Source organism: Pan paniscus, chromosome 9 (genome assembly GCF_029289425.2).
Source record: "Pan paniscus chromosome 9, NHGRI_mPanPan1-v2.0_pri, whole genome shotgun sequence".
In the NCBI taxonomy this organism is placed as follows: Eukaryota; Metazoa; Chordata; class Mammalia; order Primates; family Hominidae; genus Pan; species Pan paniscus.
Window position 1 is genome coordinate 38,726,436 of NC_073258.2, and position 6,000 is coordinate 38,732,435.

Here is a 6,000-nt window from a genome sequence, read left to right on the forward strand (position 1 = left end):
CCAGATCCATCGGGGGGCTCATTCTCTATGGCAGCTATAGCCTTATGAAATGCATGTTTTAAATAATAAGACTTGGAAGTCTAAATGACTCCTTGATCCATGGGCTACAAAATGAATGTTATATTAGCAGGCATGAAAACAACATTAATCTTCTTGAACATCTCCATCAGAGCTCTTGGGTGATTAGGTGCATTGTTAATGAGCAGTAATATTTTGAAAAGCATCTCTCTTTCCTGAACAGTTCTTGACAGTGGGCTTAAAATATTCAGTAAACTATGCTGTAAACAGATATGCTGTCATCCAGGCTTTGTTGTTACCTTTATAAAGCACAGGCAGAGTAGATTTAGTATAATTATTAAGGGCTCTAGGATTTTCAAAAGTGTAAATGAGCACTGGTGTCAACTCAACATTCACCAGCTGCATTAGCCCCTAACAAAAAAGTCATCAGCCTGTCCTTTAAAATTTCGAAGCCAGGAATAGACTTGTCTGTAGCTATGAACATCCTAGGTGGCATCTTTTTCCAATAAAAGGCTGTTAAGTATACACTGAAAATTTGTTGTCTGGTGTAGCCACCTTCATCAACGATCGTAGCTAGATCTTCTAGATAATGTACTGTAGTTTTACATCAACACTTGCTCTTTCATCTTGCACTTTTATGTTACAGAGATGCGTTTCTTTCCTTAAACCTCATAAACCAATCTCTGTTAGCTTCCAACTTTTCTTTTGCAGCTTCCTCACCTCTCTCAAACTTTACAGAATTGAAGAGAATCAGGACCTTGCTCTGGATTAGGTTCTGGATTAAGGAAATGTTGTGGCTAGTTTGATCTTCCATCCAGACCATTACAACTTTCTCCATATCAGCAATAAGGCTGTTTCACTTTCTTATTAGTGAGTTCACTGGAGTACCACTTTTAATTTCCTTCAAAAACTTTTCCTTTGTATTCACAATTTGGCTAAATGGCCCATTTTGACTTCTGGTGTGCCTTCTTCAGTAAGCATAATTATTTCTAGCTTTTGATTTAAAGTGACAGACATGTGGCTCTTTGGTTTACTTGAACACTTAGAGGCCATTGTAGGATTACTAATTGGTCTAATTTCAATATTGCTGTGTCTCAGGGGAGTAGGGAGGCCCGAGGAGAGGGACAGTAAGGGTACCAGCTGGTCAGTGGAGCAGTCAGAGCTCTCACATTTATTAAGTTCATCATCTCATATGGGTGTGGTGCATGTACTCCAAAACAACAATTACAATAGTAACATCAAAGATCGCTGATCACAGATCACTATAACAGACATAATAAAGTTTTAAATATTCCAAGAATTACAAAAATGTGACAGACAAATACAAAGTGAGCACATGCTGTTGGAAAAATGGCGTGGAAAGACTTGCACAACACAGGGTTGACATAAATCTTCAATATGTTAAAAAAAAAACAAAAAAGTATCCGTGAAGTGCAAAAAACCAGTGCTATAAAATGAGGTATATCTGTACATTTCTGTGTCCAATTACTTCCTTAGGTAAATTTCCTAGAGGTAGAATTGTTGGATCAGAGGGTATGTAACTTTTTAAGCTTTCTGATAGATAATGCTGGTTATCCAATATGTATCAAAGACATTCTAATTTCCACTCATACAAGCACAGTATATACGCAACAGTCCATTTTCTCTACGCTTGACAACATCAGGTATATTTCAGTCTTGAACCATTTTTTTTTTTTTAAGTAAAATCACTTTTGAGGAATTAGCATTTGTTATTTGGTGTATGACATATATCCAAGTGCTGGCCAGAAGACAAAGGCAGAAATTATGAAGCTAGGTGTATCTTTTCTTTTCTGCCCAAATGTCCAGTTTAAAATGTAGTTTATTGGATAGTCTATACACTGCCTGCTTCCAGTCCAGTTCAAAAGGCTTGAAGGTCTTTAGGTCTGAAGAGACCTTTTATAGCTAATGTGTTCCTAAGAAAATCTGTCTAATCAGTTATAATTCCTTAAAAGGAACTCCACTGTGGGAATGCAGTGTGACACATAAAAGTGAGCATGTTCAAAATCTATTTGCCTTCAAGTTTCACATTACTTTCCATGCTTTAAGATGCAATCCAGAAGCTTTCTATTTTCCAAATAAACTTTTTCATATAGTCATCCTTTAAGTCCACAGTATTTAGTTCCATGTAACTAGACATAAAGGGAAAATTAAGTTAAAAACAATTCTTGACTGCCACTTCGCATTTTTGTTTCCTCTTTCTTTGGTAAAACATTTTGTCCCTTTAGTTTTAAGAACTGCAATGACTTAAGGAAAAATCACCTTTCTAACTTAATTATAACGATAACTAACACTAAGAGAAGAACAAAAAGTGCTTTGTATATATACGTATATACACATATATAAATGTATATATGTATATATGTGTATATACGTATATATACATGTATTATACATACATATATAAATGTATATATGTATATATACACATATATGTAGATATACATATATACATGTATTATACATATATACATATATAAAATACATGTATATATTATATATGTATATATACATATATACATGTATTTTATATATGTGTGTATATATACATATATATATACACACACTTTTTTTTTTTTTTGTCAGGGTCCTGCTCTATTGCCCAGGCTGGAGTGCAGTGGCACGATCATGGCTCATTGCAGCCTCCACCTCTTGGGCTCAAGTGATCCTCCCACCTCAGTCTCCCAAGTAGCTGGGACTACAGGTGTGTGCCACCAAGCCTGGTTAATTTTTGTATTTTTTTGTAGAGACAGGGTTTTGCCATATTGCCCAGGCTGGTCTCAAGCTATCCTCCCACCTCAGCCTCCCGAAGTGCTGGGATTACAGGCATGAGCCATTATGCCAGGCCTAAAATAAAAATTTCTTACAGCCTCTATTCTAGTATACTTACATGGCTTTCTACAGGAATTAATGAAGGGATGGAACAAAGTATAAATTGTTCCTTAACTTGTATGTTAAGAGTGTCCTGATTGTAATTCCCTTTTGCAGTTGCAAAATCTAGTATGATAAGCACTACCTTAAAGATTGTGGAATGTAACTACTGCTAACTTATTTCAGCCGTAAAATGAGTAGTATTGAAAACAGCCTTGTCATAAATCAAGACTTAAATTCACAAATTAGTAACTGGGTGTACATTATAATCAAAAGAGAATACTGTAACATGTCTTGGGGGAGGGGGAAGTAGGATAATCCACAAAAAGTTTGTCCTCCAAGGCAGATGCTAAGGAGGTATGTGCCCAGTTAAAAGAAGTCAACAAGTTATGTCTTAAATGAGTCAATTTTAAGTCAACTGAAATTCATACATGAGTAAACATGTAACTTATTAAAGTAAAACCATGTAAAGAAAATATGAGAAATTATCTTTAATGTGCTACTAGCTTTAGAAACAGAAACTGTTTACCAGCTTCTTAAATTTCTAAAGTGTGAAGACCTACAAATGTACTCCAATGGCCAAGAGATGCTGCAAAATACCCAACTGTTGTGCCTTAACTTTGAATCCAAATTCAAGGGGCATTCCCCTTCCTGGGCACGATTTACTCTGCTCCAGGAGGCAAGGATTTGAACTTCTCTCCAAATCTAAGTGACCAAAAGTTTATCGGCATCACATGCCCAAATTTATCACAGAGAAGAGCTCATGTTACAATTCTGAAATATTGTGGTGCATGCAGGCTGAAACTCTGATGTGATCCTGTACCCACCACATGCCGGACTCCTTCCTAGAGTCACAAAAGAGGCCACATTGTTCCTGCCTACACACTCAACTCAACCTCAAAATTTGAAAAGCCCCTCTCCCTTCCCTAGTAATCAAAGGAGAATGAATGAAATGATAGCGGCCAAGTTCACAAGGCCAACACAGAATTTCTTTACCAGTTTTTCTCGTTTCTACATGGAACCTATGTAACAAGACATTCAGTAATAGTAATCTGCTCTCAGAGAAAGAAACAATTAAATACCATACAGCGAAGCTGCTAATACTTTATTTAGGTGCTTTCTGTTCACATTCAAGACAGTCCTAACTCAGCTGGAGTTCCCCTTAAGCCAAATACTAGGAACAGCTTTATCAACCCGGCGTCTGGAACAATCGCTCGAACTACCGAGTGTAGGGGCGGGGGAGAAAACATTCGTGTCATCTGAGCCTTTTTTTTTTTTTTTAAACTCGCTGCCTGAGACTTCTATCGAGTTCAACAGGGAATCCAAAAATAGCTTTCCCATGACAGTGACAGACGGAGTCGCCAGGAACGTAAAGGATTTTTTAAAAATTTAAGCAGGTGTTTGCTCCAAGGAGCGGACAACTGCAGGAGGCAATTTCCTTATCTGGGAAGGGGAAAAAGCGGAGTTGAGGGGAGCGAGGTTGAGGAAGGCAACGCGGGGTTTTTTAGGGGGTGGAGTGAGCGAGGAAGAGGAGGCCTGGGGAGCAGAGGTCAGGGGACAGGGAACGGTGTCCCCGACCTGTGGGAAGCGTGGGGACAGAGGCTGCGTCCCGACCTGCGGGAAGCGAGGGGCAGGGAACGGTGTCCTCGACCAGCGGGAAGCGAGAGGACAGGGGCGGCGTCCCCGACCTGTGGGAAGCAAGGGGGTAGGGGGCGGCGTCCCTGACCTGTGAAAAGCGAAGGGACAGGGGAGGCGTCCCCGACTGGTGGGAAGCGAGGGGACAGGGACTGCGTCCCCGACCTGTCGAGAGCGAAGGGGCGGGGGGCGGCGTCCCTGACCGCTGGGAAGCGAGGCCGCGGCCGCCAGGAGGAGGCGCCTGAAGGAGACTCACCGCTCTAGTGCGCGGGGAGGCCGAACCAGGAGGGCAGGGCTCCCCGCCCAACCGCACGACTCCGCTCAGCCAAGGCACTGGTAGAGGACGGACACAGACACTGCGCGCCGAGACGAGGCTGCTTGGACGGCAAACTCTGGATCCAGTGGCAGCCTTCGCCACCTTCGCTGGCCGCCCGCAGGCCAAGCCCCAGCTGCGGACGCCACTGCTTCCGCCTTCTCTGCGGGCTGCGGGAGCGAGGGGCAGGGAGCGCGCCGGGGAGGAGACAGAGCGGCCGAGTTCGGAGAGAGTGCCCCCTGGCGGTGATCCTCCAGGTGGACTGTGGCGCGGGCCGGGCGGCGCCCCCAGCCCCGCAGCCTGGCTTTCTTCCTGCTCGGGTGTCCCACCTGGGAATTCGTTGCACCGCACAGCCGAACCCGAGTGTGTCAATGGGTGTGTGTTGGAATGAGGATGGCGACGAGAAGATCCCTCCCGGAATAACTTAATTTGGTGAGCAGTGGCGACAGTAGTAATCCCAAACTGCGCTTTTATAGCACCCCTCTCCAAGCAGGAGAAAACCCCAGCTGGGCTAGATCGCTTGACCTTCAGGAATTCTTAAACCCCTCCCCAGCTCCACCCTCCTTGCCCAGGAAGTTTCCGCGATCCATAGAACCCTCTATTATTACCTGCTCTTCCCCTTCATCCGGTCCAAGGGAGTCAGCCCTTGCCTTAAATATTTCTTTGAATTTCCTGCCAAGAACACCAGCGCTTTGTCTTTCTCTGTCATGGGAAAACTATTTTAAATTCCCCGTTTAACTGGTCATAAACGTCTAGAGAATGTACCACGCGTTTTGCTGGAGAAGCACAAAAGAGTTTCATCCACCTCTGCATATTTGGTTCATCGTCCACCTCTTAGGGGAGGTTTTCCAGGATAGTAGTCATGCGTATGTATCCTGAAGCCAGAATGCTTGGTTCCAATCCAGTTTTTCCTATAATAAATGTGTGATTTAGGTAAAATACTTAATCTGTACTTGTTTCAGTTTTCTCATCTCGTATTAACATGGGGATAATAATAGTATCTACCTCACAGGGTTGTTGGAAGGATGAGATAAAATATGTAAAGAAATTATTTAAAACTATCTGGCCAGGCACAAATAGGCTCATGCCTATAATCCCAGTACTTTGGGAGGCTAAGGCAGGAGGATCACTTGAGGCCAGGAATT

At 42.6% G+C, this 6,000-nt stretch overlaps 1 protein-coding gene across 1 annotated transcript in view; it reads right to left on the bottom strand.

Moving 5' to 3' along the window:
* TRAF6 (TNF receptor associated factor 6) overlaps positions 1 to 5,042 on the bottom strand; it is a 28,599-nt gene extending 23,557 nt beyond the window's left edge. The window contains exon 1 of the mRNA XM_003830357.5: positions 4,799 to 5,042. The gene's annotated coding sequence lies outside the window, so the exon portion shown is untranslated. The remainder of the gene's footprint in view (positions 1 to 4,798) is intronic.
* Positions 5,043 to 6,000: the final 958 nt, after the last annotated feature.